Genomic DNA, 15382 nt, shown 5'->3' with positions numbered 1-15382 from the left:
AGGGTCAGAAATGTACAGGGTTTTGGCAGGATAATAGCTGAGTTCTTGTGAGTAAACCAAAGGCTTTTCACCTGCTGGTAGGTGTGTTATTCCAAGAGGTTGTTTCTCACTGACCTACCACTGAACAATGTGGATGGTAGTACCTGAGCACTAAAATAAACTTTGATTTGAAACATCAGGATCCTGAGAAGCCCAGCTTGTGGCTTCAGACCTCTGAGACCTTGACCTTTTTCATCAGTTGGCTGAACATTTGCATGATTCCAGGGTTAGCAAGTTTAATTCTTATCTCTGAGAGATTTATGACTGCAGAGCAATCATTTCCTGGGGTGATCATGGTCTGACATGAGCCCTGTGTTAGCACTGTGCTAGGCACAAACTTAGACTTGCTATTTCCCTGGAAACTAAAAAACCTCCACAAATAGAATATGATGCATCTGCCCATAACTTTTCACCTATAACTCTCCACCTTTGAAACTATCTTTTTCAGTCTTAGTAACTACAGCAAGTACTGGATATTCTGTACTGACTCTCCATCTGACCCTACAGACACTGGCAACCCTGTCCTGTAATACCACTGATCAAAATGTGCAGACTTCTGGGAAAGTCTGATGATCTGTCTCTCCTGCTACAATCTGCTTTGGGGTCTACTCTGGCAGGAATACTTGGGAGTCATAAAGACTGTCTGACTCATCTCCCCAGCTATAGTTGTAACTTTCCATTTATACAGGTCTAGTGCACAGAAAGTGCTGGAAAATTCCTATTGTCTGTCTCCTGAGCAAGGTCAAAGCCTGATTGGATGCCATAGACAGAAACCATAATGCAAACCTAACATACACAGTCCACTGTGAGTCAGATGTGTGCACATCACTGCTTCCAATCAAAATGCTTAGGGTCAATATGTCTAATGACAGTGGACTAAAGGCAGACTATCGAATTTCTGGGAGTTGCCATCAGTTGCTCTGTTGTCACAAGAGGAGCTGATAGCATCCATTTTAGAAAACTCTATCACCAAGCTCTGGATCTCATTAAAATCTCATGTTATTATATAAACAGCCATGCTCTGCTCTATCTTTTGGCAATGATGAGCAAGTCTCACTCTCCAGCTGCATAGTCTTTTAGTAAATTAAGGTCTCCTCCTAATTCATCTGAATATTCAGAACTCAGAATAGCACAGAGACAGCACTTCTGAGGATAAGTAATGATATTTCACAAAATTCAAATTCTGGCCATCCACCAGCATTCATTTTTCTAAATCAAAGTGCAGTGTTCCTTTGTGAGCTGATCTGGTACTAAAACGGAATGCAATTAGAGACATGCTGAATATTTTACCAGAAATGAAGATCTCTCTTCACTCTGGAAATATTTCAGGCTCATTCTAAGAGCAGAAAAATAAAACCTTAACTTCTGTTGTCACATCCGAACTTACTGTCAACATTACAAGTTATAGTGGGATAAATAACGTGTGAACTTTTGTCCTGTCCAACCCTGTGATACAGAATCATTCTTATTTAATGATGCAAACAAGGCAGTTTTTCTATTTGTAACTATGGGGTAACCTACTGGAAATTATCTAGCATCTATCATTGTAAGAGGCTACGCATGCAGCATGGCAAACAGCTGTTAAAAAGTAATTTATTTGGTGACTTTACATTGTATTTCTTTCTTTTGGAAAGGGAAATGACTGTGTCTGCCATGCACATAACCTGATAGCACTGGTACACTGTAAACTAGAGGTTCCCAATCTCTTTTTTTTCCAGGTACCACATTCAGTGGTAACTGTGGTGACACACAGACTGTCATTCACTGAATTTTCAGCTTGCGTGTGTGCCAAGGCTCTACTGCTCTGGAGTGATTTATATACTGCAGCCTGACAACCCTTTTCATATGCTGCGTGTCCTGGGAAATTTCTTTCCTCACAAAACAAGAAAACAAACAAAACCTCAGAAAGATCAGATGGGAGAATTGTGCAAACATTGAGTAATTAATCAGCTCAATGTTGATTTGCAGATGTATTCCTTATCATTAGGGAACTTTTAAATGCAATTTCAGGTGAATTGGAAAGTTTCAGCCAACATCTGTCTGTGTGATTTCTGTAGATCTGAATGTTCTCTCTCAAACCCAATTGCTGCACAATTCCAGTAGCAATGGAAGCCTCACTACATTATTGTTCTTCCCCTAAAAATACCCATTCAAAAAACAGATTTCTTTGTTGTGTCACTTTTTTGGTGATACAAGTGAGACGGTTTTCTTTCCTAAGTTTTGGTAGGAATGTTGGAATCTTCTCTCAACTTCCTTATAACGAGATTGATCACTGACATTTGCTACCCAGGGGTTCCTCAGGAACAATATGGCCTAAGAATTTTAGAGATATCTTGTCCTGTTTATTTTGGAGAGAATAAATGTGCGAAACCCAGAGTTTTGCAGGGTACTCCTAACAGAAATAAAATTTGGCAATTTGGTTAGGCTGTCTCTACGTTTCTGTTCTATTCAAGTGTGCGCACAGTCCTGGCTACAGGTGATTCTGTATTTAAGCAGACCTCCAGCAAGACTTCTGAGCATGTAAAAAAGAAAAAAAAAATTTAATCTTTCAGAAGACCTAAAGTATCCTTTCCAGCCCATCTATCCAGCCAATTCAGGTTCTCTGGTGTGAACAAACATCTTTCTAGTTGCAATGGACTTGAGCTAATGCCCTGGCAGGCTAACAACACTTTGAATGGTGAAACTCAGAGTAGATAAAATCCCTTATTAATACCTATGCTGAAAAACAAAGTGGATTTATCATGACCAGTGAGAAGTGTTCACATACAGAGTAGTTTCCTTTGTTTAGAGCATTAGAAGGGTCTATTCCTTCTATCCAGCTGCCTGCTTTCATTAACAGTGTAGAAATTTAGAACATCACCAGCTCCCATCCATTCTTTTATATAATTCCCCACTACTCAGTCATGACTAGTTATGGTAGTTCAGCTATTGGCAAGGCTAGGATGGGGCAGTTAACAAGCTCAGGGAACTAGTGCACATTAAATCATCCCAGCATGAGGGTCTAGCTGACTGCACAGCAACACAAGCCATTGCACTGGTCCCATTAAGGAGCTGTACACAGGAAAGTGAGTTGTGAGTTACCAAAGAAACATTTGCCAAACATATTTGGACAAACTGGACTGAAGGCGGCTGCTCAGCTCAGAAGCTGGTAGGGACATGCATGTAAACACACATGCACAGAAGAAATGAGTGAAAAGGAAACACCTTAAAGAAGGGTCAAACCCAGGATAACATTTTCAACCTAACCACTTATTAGGGTCAAAGTCATTAGTGAAATTAGTGCAGTGATTAGTACACTTAAGTTAGCACAGTAACTAGGGATTAGTGCAGTGTAGGGCCTGCACTGAGTCTGTAAGTTTCTGAAGCTTGCATTGGTGCCTTACTTAGATTTTTTCTATACCATCCTACCACAATAGTTTCACACAGGCAGTGAGAGGGACTGTCTGTCCTATAGAGCTAAATTATAGACTTCTCCGGGCATATAACTATGTACAGATACCAAGGTGACGCTTGAAGTTTTGGACTCAAAATTATTATAATCAGGTTAATGAAATGAAAGGGGTGGCACTCATCAAATTTTAAAAAAAAGCCTAAGAAAAATGAAATATACAACACTTCAGTCATCTCCTATTGACTACTCTGCTTGTTTTATTGAATTGTCACCAACAAGGACATTATTATTCTTACTTGTGTATGTCACTGCTGTTTTAACAACTTAGATGACTCATTCCAAGGAAATGGAGTGAGAGACATCTATTTAGCTTTATTTTCAGCCATAGGTGGGAGCCAATTAGGCTTTCTAATTTAAAATGCAACTAAAGAGAAAACACATTTGCAACTGTCCTTGAAAGGGCTGGGATGGGGCTGGGGTGGGTGATTAGTCTGAGTAGGAATACAACTAAGTCATTGAGATAATGGAAAAGTTTGGGATTATGGATGTGAGAAACCATTAGAATATGGATTCTACCAATGGACAGAATGTACTCAATTTAACTTGATTTCAATTAAGTGAAGAACACACCAGTTTCCCAGAGGTTTGTCTCCTAACTCAGCAAACGACAGAGAATTTGTCTCAGGTCTAGTATCTGATAGTGCAATGCACCAGAACTGCTGAATACCATTATTGGTGTCTAAAACAGCAACTTATAACTGGTGTTTTAAGTCAAAGTTAAAATATCAAAGTAATTTGTAATTTCCTAATAATTGTCTTATCACTGGGTTGTTAACTTACTGGAAACAGGTTTTTTAGACTGCCTTATGGAAACTCTATTTGTGGATGCCCTTGTTTAGAAATGGTGGTTTTTTTTTTTTTTTTCCTTTTTTTTTTCCTTTTTTTTTTTTTTTTTTTCAGTTTGTTCAGCACTACTGCTAAACAAGAACTGATCATCATATTAATGCCCTGGAATTTTTGTGCACTCCTGCTAAATATACAAATCTCTGTCAAAAGCAAATGCCTATATGGGGTACACTGATCCTCTCGTGGTATCTGATGTCCTTGGTAGTGGATTTCTTAGAGCAAATTTCATGATTGCTTTTGTCTTTTCCCCTTACCCTTAAAGGAGCTACAATCATCTATAGGCAATGGGTGGTTTGGGTGAAACAGTGAATTGAGTTGTGGTATTTCCCCTCCACTTTCCTGCTGATCACATTTCAAGCCTTTAGTTCATTGTTAATCTCAATCTTTTACTGATTTTTGGGCATTTACAATCAAAATATGGACAAGTGAGAAAGAGTCCAAGTGAGTAAGAAGGATGAGCATCTTCTGCAGCTCAGAACAGCACCAAGGCAGAAGGTGCAGACTGGACTACCCATCAGAAACCAGAGAAGTGTACTCGGGGAAAGTAGAAATCTACCTAGATATAACACACTAGAGTATGTTTTGGTTACAGTATTAGCAGATAAAAATATCTTCTCAATGGACATGTGCTCAATAGCTGTCTTTTTGGATCAGTGAGGACTGGAGAGAGACTTCTTTACTTTGGTGACAGAGATGAATCACTGTTTTGAAAAGAAATTAACAGTAGTTGGTAAAAACTGCTTTTGTGGAAGAGACCTGTAAAAACTAGGAAATATTACTGTCAAAGCTGAAAAATAATTTCAAAAAATTATTCTCTGGATGTATTCAAATGTATATCATAGCACTGGATGAAAGAGAAAAAACTGCATGACTTGTGACACAATTACCACATATTGCCTACTATATCTTAATTGGAATAAGCTTCCTGTCCTTTCAGGAGCTTAATGTGAGCTATTGGAACACTGACAATGAGAAGATTTCTCATGTCTTTTCCTCTTGTTTTTCCCTATCGTGTTCTAAGCATTAGTCAAATGAGATTATGATTTAACGATGAGATACAGAAGAAGCAAGGAAGCTTTGCTTCAGTGTTACCATTTCTTCTTCTTTTTTTTTTTTCCCCTAAAGACATTTTTTTAAACTGTTTTTTGCTATTGCTTTTTTTGTGTAAATAGTGTCCAAGATGGATATTCTAATCCTGCAAACTTGTAACAGTGCCCAGTGTTATATCTGCCTTCTTTTTTCTTCAACTCCTCTGTTGCTCATAATGTATCACCATCTCCTCAGATGGTAAGATTGATGCAGAAATAGACAACAGGTTAGCTAAGGTATACAGAGCTTTCCGTAAACTCCATAAAAGAGTGTGGTAAAACAAACACCTGAAGAAAAGTACAAAGATCAGCGTTTACAGAGCTGTTGTTCTGTCTACTCTTTTATATGGGTCCGAATCATGGGTCATTTACCGGCGCCGCTTGCGTCTCTTAGAACACTTCCATCAGCGCTGCCTCCGCACAATCCTAAACATCCACTGGACTGACTGTGTGACCAACACGTCTGTCCTTGAACAGGCAGCAATCACGAGCATTGAGGCCATGCTGCTGAGAACACAGCTGCGCTGGGCAGGGCACGTCTCCAGGATGCAGGACTGCCGCCTCCCTAAGATCGTGCTCTATGGGGAACTTGCCACTGGCTGCCGCAAGAGAGGAGCCCCAAAGAGGAGATACAAGGACTGCCTGAAACAATCCCTCAGCCTTGGCCATATTGATCACCACCATTGGTCTACCCTGGCCTCCAATCGGGAGGCCTGGAGACACACCATCTATAACGCTGCTGCTGCTTTTGAGAACACACGCAGGATCACTCTCGAGGAGAAAAGACAACGCAGAGAGAATCGCGTCTCGTCGATATCACCTGGGGAGTCTTTCTGCTGTGCCTTCTGCAACCGGACTTGTCTATCTCGCATTGGCCTTTTTAGCCATCAGTGCGCTTGTAGCAAGCGTGGGTAGAGCCCTTCTCAAATCTTCACTTGCGAAGCCTAGCCATGATGAATTTCTTTTCACTAGCACATGCAGATAAGTAGCTGTGCCTGCACCTGATGTAATAAGTGTTTTCCAAATGGGACACTGTGATTATGTGAACATACCTAGGGAATGCTGTGCTCAAGGAGTGTTCAACAACAGAGAACAGTCCATGTAAAAGGGTAGGTCTTCATAGTACACTGTCTTGGCTCTATCTGTGTAGGCACTGGTACAGAATTGTTGTCAGAAGTGAGTTTTGTACATCTGAGGTATATAAAGCCATAAACTAAGTATGTTACAAAACTAAATATGTTACAAAACAAACAAAAGCTCAGAGCAAAACAGTAACTATACCACCATACCAGCTCTCTACCCAAGTCAACTGACATAAGGAGAGAAGTGTTTGGTGCTGGGTTGTCTTCAGATCTCAATAAAAATATAAGAAAACTCAAAAGTTATAAATCTGGATGAAAATTGAAAACAAAATATTTGAAATCAATGGCAAATATTGCCAAAATCTGAACGTGTTGCAGCTAATCCAGAGATGTTAGCATTCCAAAATGTTTCTTCTTTTGAAATGATAGAATTTCTCTTCCAGTCCAACAAGTACAACAATGGTTTACTGAAAAGTAATCTTGTGTAAAGCAGCCATGTTTCTTTAGGTCCTTATTTATAAATGGTAGGTTATTATTCTTTGCAAAAAGAAATCTAAACTAACTTGTTGTAGGTTACAAATTAAGAGAAAATCTTAATATTTAAGCCTAGTTGAACATTATCTAAAATAATTAATATTTAAGCCTAGTTGAGCATTACCTAAAATGAAATAAAATAAAATAAATAAAATAAAAATCAGGAAAAGGGTAGTATGTGCTAAGAAGGCATAAGGATTTTACCAGCCACAAAAACCTTGCACAAACCTTATGCCAAATATCATAAAACAAACAGTTTGCAAAACCAAGCTGAGTATGTGGTACAAAATAAAACAGCAAGTCCCACAAAACACGCTGTTCATCGAGACAGAAAACATTGCTTAAAAGTCAGCATCTGATACTGCCCATTCTGGAGGGGCACATTCCTCCTATTTTAGCTCGTTCACTGTTGTATTGTGACAGCTGCCCATTCTTCCAAATTCTGACTGAGGGTGAACTGCTTAGTTCCGAGGCTTACCCAGGGTTTTTTCACCTGAATAGCTGTTTTGCACATCAGTCTTCATCTGTGACATGCTTCAGGCTTGCTCAAACACTCAATCTTACTAAAAGCATGCACGGTCAAAAAGTAGGTCTCTGTCCTAGTTACATGGAGATGTACGATGTGGTTTGCTGTGTTGATAATTGGCCCCTTTGGTCTTACATTGAAAAGTTTTTTGTCTTCTGTTTCTGCTAGGCTGGGAAAATAATTTCTGTTGCAGCTCTTGTAAGCACTCAGCAAGTGACCTGTAGGTAACCAAAAAGTTTTCATTCCCCTGTTCAAATGCTGCAGCATGAAGAGCAGAACAAAACTCTAACCCAATGAGGACAAGAGGAAACTGTAAGCAATTTGTAAAAATAAACTTGTTTGGGATAGAGTTTCTAGGTGTTTGAATGCTGTAATAATCTAGAATTGAATTTCAACTGATTCCATCAAAGACATACAACTCTCAAAAAATTAATTTCCTAAAATAAAACCAGGTAGAGGAGAAGACCATTCCGTACTTTAATGGAAAGAAAAGAGAACACTGGAGTTTGCATGTGAGCACAACTGAAGAAATCTGTGAGGAAATAAGGTCTTAAATCTCTGACAGGGGGAAGAGTTTCAGTTGAGACCTGTCAATTTTTAACCACCTGAACAGATCCTCTGTTAGCCATATGCTAAAGAAAACAAAACCCTGTTAATTTCAATGCACATGAAACTACTTGTTTATGGACAAAAAGGAAATGCAATGTCACTACCATGAACATGACAAGACAGTATTTTTCAGATATTATATAGATATTTTATATCTATGTAAATGATGAACACATGTTTTAATTTATGCATCTTTGCTCTTACAGCCATGTGTTTCTAGGATTTGTAAGTACATGTGCTCATATATGTGTGTAGGGAAGATGAATTAACATAGACGTTTAAATAGTGAACATATTTCTTTGAATTTTGTCATGTTAAAAGAATTGGAACCTTTATTCTCTTTCTGCATCTACATCTGGAGATGTTTATATCTCCAGCCTTGGAATCTGCACTGCGTGGATTGCCTTGCAATCACAGCAAGGCACTGGTATATTGTATAGTTGACAACTGGAATGGTTGAAAACTGAAACCTACTCATTCTTATGCTAAGATTCTGGTAAAAATCTTTCTAACTCAAGATTACTACTTATGGAAGATCATTATTATTAATCTATGTGAAATTCTGTGAAGAATGTGGGGACACAAGTTAATATGGACATTTGTGATTTTACAACTCAAGAAATTGTCATTAGCACAGGAAGTTCTATACAAAATTCGGCTGAGAAGAGATTTAAAAAAAAAATTTAGTAGTAAAATTTAATAGAAAAGGAGTAGAGAACAAACCAGAAAACTATATTACTATGCTAGCTGGTTCAGCTTATAGTCAGAGTACTATATGCAGATATATATTCCTTTTTCTACTCTCCTTACCTTCAAAGGACATATTAGGATTTGAAAAGATAAAACAATAGAGAAAGCATGGGTTTCTATAACAAGAAGAGATTACATGGACTAAGTATGTACTCTGGAAAATATGGCTGAGAGGGGACTATAATAGATTTTGATATATCATGAAAAGGATGGGAAAGGGGAAGAATTTTCGGTTCCTCCCAATGAAAGAATTATGGGTCATCAGAATAAAGCTAGGAGGTAGTTCATTTAAGCAAACTAAAAAGTACATTTTGTAAAAGCAGCGATTCAGCTATGGAACTTACTGTTGAGGGTTAGTGAGGTAATAACATCCTAGAGGAATTTAAAAATTATAGACTTCCTGAGTTTCAAAGGTAAAGGCTCTGAAAAACTGTATGATTGTACTGCAGGAGATCTCACTGAGTGATTGACAGTGCACATGCTTTTTTCCTAACCTTTAGTGGCCACTATCAGGACATTTGGTGTGTTGCTGTACTGTACTCTATGTTTTTTACAGAGTGCTTGAATTCTAGCTGCATCTTCAGTAAGTGAGGGAAGAAAACTGTACAAAATATTCAAGGAAGTAGTATTATTTCCGTTATTCCACTGTATTGATCATCACTATTTTTTGGTTTTGTTTGGTTTGGTTTTGGTTTTTTTTTGTTTGTTGTTTTTTTTTTAAATGAAACACTGCAATTCTACAGTTTTTGGAAATATGTACATTATTTCTAAAGTAGGTGAATCATCACAAGAATGCTTTGGGTAGAAAAATAGCTTTAAAGTTGTCCGGTCCAATCCTCCTGCCATGGACAGGGACATCTTCCATTAGGTGAAAAGCCCCATTCGAACTAGCTTTGAACACTTCCAGTAATGGACAACTGCAATTTCTGGATGTATCGATAGCTAATTAGTACAGAATTTATGGATAAATAATTGATACAGTTGTGTATTTTAAATATAATTGTAAACTAATTATGAATCACAACTTTAAATAATATGAATTTTTTATAATCTACACACTAAAAGTATTTGGGTCTTTCTCTCTATGTTCATGAAAGATTTAGGTGTCCAGATGCTAATAAGCACTTACTGTCTAGACACAAACAGGCTTACCTGATGAGGCACGCTGCTTGAAGATTTGGCCAAAAGTTTCAAAAGCATCTTGTCATTTTGTATGACTGTTGATGCTCAAGTCTTTTCAAATACTTAGGCTTATACCTGTTCTCTTACTTCTTAAGGTAAAACTCAAAACTGTTCAGAATTTTAAAGACAAAGACTTAGGAAAATGACAAAAACTTGGAAAAAATAGAAACTTTACAAATTAGCTAGGCAATGAATGTAGTATATAAATAATTCTCCTTTTCTGTACACAATTATCAGTCCTACTTCTTGCCTCATCTTTGAGAGACCTGATGATCAAAGTGAGTTAAAAAAGACACTAGGGAAAAATTGATATAAGCATGTAATTCTCATCAGGTAAATCTGATTTCTCTAAAGTCTATTAAGTATATCTTCAGAAAGTGTAGTGTGGCTCTCATGCTGAAATGTCTAAAAGTCATGTTTGTGTATGTTAGTCAAAAGTATTTCTAACTTTCACTTTAAAACACAACTTACCAGATCTAAATATTGAAAGCTAATCCACAGTTATTTGTTGTTCCCACTTGCACATCTAGAATTAGATAGCAAAATTTTTCAAAGCTCTTTTTTTTTTTTTTTTTTTCTCATCAGGACATTGTTAATGGCAACCTAGAATCTTTACGTCTGTGATGTAATTTTCATCCTTCTAACAGTTTGTGATTTACTTTGGCAAATGATAGCCCCGGTAAGAACAGCAACAATGTTTGCTATTCAGCTTGTAACAAACAGACAAATCCCAGGTTCTACTGCTGGCCTGAAACTCCCAGTTTAGGTAAATGAAAGTCTTGCATGCTTAAAAAAATAACTTTGCCCCACATGCTGCAAGTCTCAAGTCTCTTCTTCTAAGTCTTATCTGACCCTCACACTACCCTAAATGAAGGCTGTATCAAAGCTATAAGAAATTGCATGAAAGTATATCCTGATTAATTTCACCATAGACTTATAATGGCACCTCAAATTACCTTTCATGGAGTTTTCATATTGAATGTCCTTCAGTTATGAAAACAATTATGTACAGGTTTAAGGGCTGTTGGATAGCAGTCAGTATCTCAAGGGACTGCAAAAGGCTAATTGAAAGCATTTTTGCGTCTTGGAACAGGTCACAAGTACTTTCCAAATTACTTCCACTTGAGGTCAAATTATTGATGCAATCTTCTAAGTCATCTGACTTGTGAGGAAGGCATAATTAGAACCAGATCAATGGAACTCTACATAGTTGAAATATCTAACAGACGTTTCTGATGATAAGGAATATTTGCTAATAATAGACAACATAAACTTTGTGGGAAATGTCAGTAATGCCACCCTTCAGAATGTGAAAACCACTCCTTAATAGTCTATGACAGGCTTAGATTGTTGAAGTCCTTTTAAAAGTATGGAATTACTACTGCTATACACTTTCTGGTATACCAGTGAAATAAATATCTCAGCAGAAAAGTGGCCTAACACTTTCAGGGAGCAAACAGCTCCCACAGTATTTGTGCACATCGAACCCCAAAGTTAAAAGAACAATTAAGAGAACCAGAATTTCTGCTTTGTTTTTTCTACATCTAATTCATGACCCTAAGTTGTAGTCTAATACCCAGTGGGAAAGTCTTCTTTGTGTATTTTATATGGCCTTTTGAACAAGCCTTTCTTTCTCTCTCTCTCGGTGCATCAATGTTTTTTCTTGAACAGAATTCACCTATTTCAACTGCAACCTCAATCTGGCTTACTTCTGGAGTTGATTTGCTTTCAGCTTCAATGACAGCAAGACTTGCTTTCTTGGGTCACTGTTCAGATGGCTTGGATTCCTGTTTTTCATATCCTAAAGAGTGTTTGTCCTTACTAGTAATGGTTTATTAATTATGAAGTCAGTGACAACATTCTGACCTTAGTATATTTGCAATATGATCAGGTCAGTAGTTCAATTTGAGGTAGAAACTCAATAATGGTTTAGGCATTATCAAAGTTCAGGACAATTTCAGTCATGAAAAACAATTCTGTACAAGCTGTTGTCGTAGGGTGGTGTTTGTTATTGCCTCCTGGTTAATTCTCATGTCAGTTGTGCTCTGTTGACAAGTGAAGAGCTTTCATTTTTTTAACTTTTTGTCTGTCTCATTTCCAAGGGATCTAAAAGAGCAAGAGATCAACAGGAAGACAAAGGTGAAGAGCAAAGAGGCTGACAGGACAAAGATAATGAGAAAGACGAGTTCAGTGAAGCTCAGTTAGTAAACAACAGAATCTACACCTAAGCTCATAAACCACAAGCACAGTTTTGAATTGAATTTGGAAGTAAAGAAGAATTCAGTAAAACAGAGAATTGCTAGTCCTTCTGTTTTTGAAGATTAGCTTAGTTTACTGGAAAACAGAAATAGTTTTTTTCTTTAAAATAGCTGTGAGCTCTTGTGTTTTTGAAATACTGCTAAAATAGTGGCAATTCTTCTAGTGTGTACATAGCTAGACCATGCATATTGTACACACAGTCAGTAAATACTGTTTACTCAGGCATAGGAACCTTTCTATTTTATCTGTGATATAAACTGTGATAGGCATACTAATAGGAACACATCAACAGAATGAAAATGGAAATGGAGAAATAAAGTTCACGAAGTGTCCCAGTTTCTGTATGACTTACAGCAAAACAGGGGCTGATTTAAAGATGAATTCTAATGTGAGAAGGAGAAGGGAGAGGCAATGATTGATTTAAATGAACTGAATGTCCAAAATGTAGGTACTCTACCATGATTGTCAAGCATCCACTTGGATTGCTGATACTATTCTACATTTCAATACTAGGCATACAGTGGAACTGTATAATGTTTTTAATAGTTTGCAAGGAAGGCCTGCAAAAGATACTATTTAATTTGAAAACCATTCTAGTCCATCACTTTTTCATGATTTACTGTAAAAGGACATTATGTAAATATAACCTATGCTTAATTATTAATGTCTCTCAGAAGTTGAATCAAATCAGCTTTCAGAAGAATTCATTTCTTGTTTCATCTGTACAATTCTACATTTACCATCTTCTCTTCTGCTGAAGATTGATGAGGGTAGTAATTTTGATATATCTCCTTGAGTGCCATTTCTTCATTTACTTGAATCCAATCCAGTGGTACAGTTGGGTTATCCGTGAAATAGCAATTATGATAACAATGAGTTTTGATCTTTTTAACCTTCTTAACACCACAGCTGGTACTCAGACTGTTTTTCAGAAGTAATTTGTATTAACATTATGCACTTGTGAAACTTCTAGCTAGTTGCAACTTTGTAATGACTTCCTATTTATTTTTCTGTGATATCACAGCTTTTTTTGAATATGGTAGAACTGAAATTAGATTTTGGCAGACTGCCACTCAGTGAGGTCAGATTCTTTACTTATTCCATCCATCTTATGTGATGTGAAACTAACCTAGGGTAGAGAAAAACAGGCAAATTGCTCTATGTATGTGCATTCCCCTGTGTAGCAATGGTAGAGAATATCATATGAGAAAAAGAAAACTAAGCATCCCTTAATTCCTGTATACAGAAACACACAACATGAATAGGCTGTCCAGGTATCCAAACAGTGATTCAGAAAAATTTTGAGGGTGAAGCTTATTAAGCAAATTCTCCCCAGTAGCATATTATAGGAGTATTTCTTGGAAACATTCTCTAAGGATGCTTCTTCCAGGTCTTATGAAATGGTTTGATGGATATTGTATGACAGAAATTCTTGATTTAATGGCAATGCTTTTTACCACAGGTAACCTAAGTTAGGAAACACTAAGTTAGGCCTTGAAGCAACAGATATTTAAAGGAATATTGTGATTCAAGGCTGGAACAGTTTTGCTTCTTAAAATGTCACTTCCAGATCATCAGACATGTTACATTTTTTATGATGTCTACACTGACAGCTGGGAGAACCTATACTGATACTGAGCCCTCAAGATTTAATCTCCTCAAGGTTTGAATCAGTACTTTATGAACTTGTCCAATGTGAGTCCTTCCCATGGGCTGCAGTTCTTCACAAAATTCTCCAGCCTGGGTCCCTCCCACAGGGTGCAGTCCTTCTGGAACAGACTGCTTCAGTGTGGGCCCTCCATAAGGTTGCAAGTCTGGCCAGCAAAACTTCCCCAGCATGGGCTTCTTTCTTCACAGGTCCACAGGTCCTGCCAGCAGCCTGCAGCCTACAGCACAGGCTTCCTACAGGGCATCATCCTCCTTCAGGCACCCCCCTGCTCTGGCATGGGGCCCCCCATGGGTGGACATCTGCTCCACCATAGACTTCCATGGGCCACAGGTGGACAGCCTACCCCACCATGGGCTGCACCGTGGCCTGAAGAGGAATCTCTGCTCCAATGCCCTGAGCCTCTTTTCCCATTTCTTCTTCACTGATTTTGGTGTCTGCAGGGAAGACTCCCCTCCCCTCCCCTCCTGTAATTTGCTTCTGTGCAACTACTTTCCTTTCCCAAATCTGTTGTCTTGTAGACACTACCACTGTTGCTGACGTGCTGAGCCTTGGCCAGCTGCAGCTCTGTCTAGGAGCCAGGGGGCATGGGTATCATCAGACATGTGGGAAGCTTCTGGCAGCTTCTCACAGAAGCTACTACTCCTACAGCTCCCTGCTACCCAAACCTTGACACACAGACCCAACACACAGTAATATCTGTTACTCTGTACAATGCTGACCTGTGCTCCTGGGAGTAAATACTAGTTCTGCCATCAACTGTAGAGTTACTCTAGGTTTGGGCCATAATAATAATAATGGCCAGTCTTCACGAGTGAAGATCCGGGGAAGGTCTTTCCACCTTCCAGCCTGCGCATTGGATTTTTTAGGTGAGACACAGTGTGCGCGGAACTGAGCCCACCCTTTAATCCTAAGGTTCATCTGCCGGGGCCAAGCGAGCTTGGACGGTGGCAGCGAGGTCCTTAGGACGTAGGTGGGTTGCCTTTAAGGGCTAACGAGCCCCACCTGCCCGGGAGAGGCCCTGACCGGGAATCGAACCCGGGCCTTGGTGGTGGCAGCGCCGCGCCCTTAACCACTAGACCATCAGGGGCTCCCAGGATTGGGCCATAAATAGAACATAAATAAGCCTAGCATATTCTGTGGAATGTATTTTGTGTTTGTGCATCTCCACATGTATGTGTATGTATTTTGTACCTTGAAATACAACATATGCTTCTCATTTACTTAAAACATCCTTCTACCACTGAGAAACTTGCAAAAAGTTCCCTTGTGGTTACTTTCTGTCCTCATTTTATTTGCTTTTCCAGCATTCTTTTTACAGAAGCTGTAAGAGTACAAGTTTGTAGTCTT

At 38.5% G+C, this 15382-nt stretch overlaps 1 non-coding gene across 1 annotated transcript; it reads right to left on the bottom strand.

Moving 5' to 3' along the window:
* Positions 1-15049: 15049 nt before the first annotated feature.
* Positions 15050-15123, bottom strand: TRNAG-GCC (transfer RNA glycine (anticodon GCC)). Its single transcript has one exon. It is a non-coding gene; the product is annotated as a tRNA-Gly (tRNA).
* Positions 15124-15382: the final 259 nt, after the last annotated feature.

The sequence above is a fragment of the Myiozetetes cayanensis genome, unplaced genomic scaffold (genome assembly GCF_022539395.1).
Source record: "Myiozetetes cayanensis isolate MyiCay16 unplaced genomic scaffold, myiCay2020 scf4, whole genome shotgun sequence".
Taxonomy (NCBI): Eukaryota; Metazoa; Chordata; class Aves; order Passeriformes; family Tyrannidae; genus Myiozetetes; species Myiozetetes cayanensis.
Note: the sequence above shows the minus strand (reverse complement) of the source record. Positions and strands in the feature narration are given on the sequence as shown.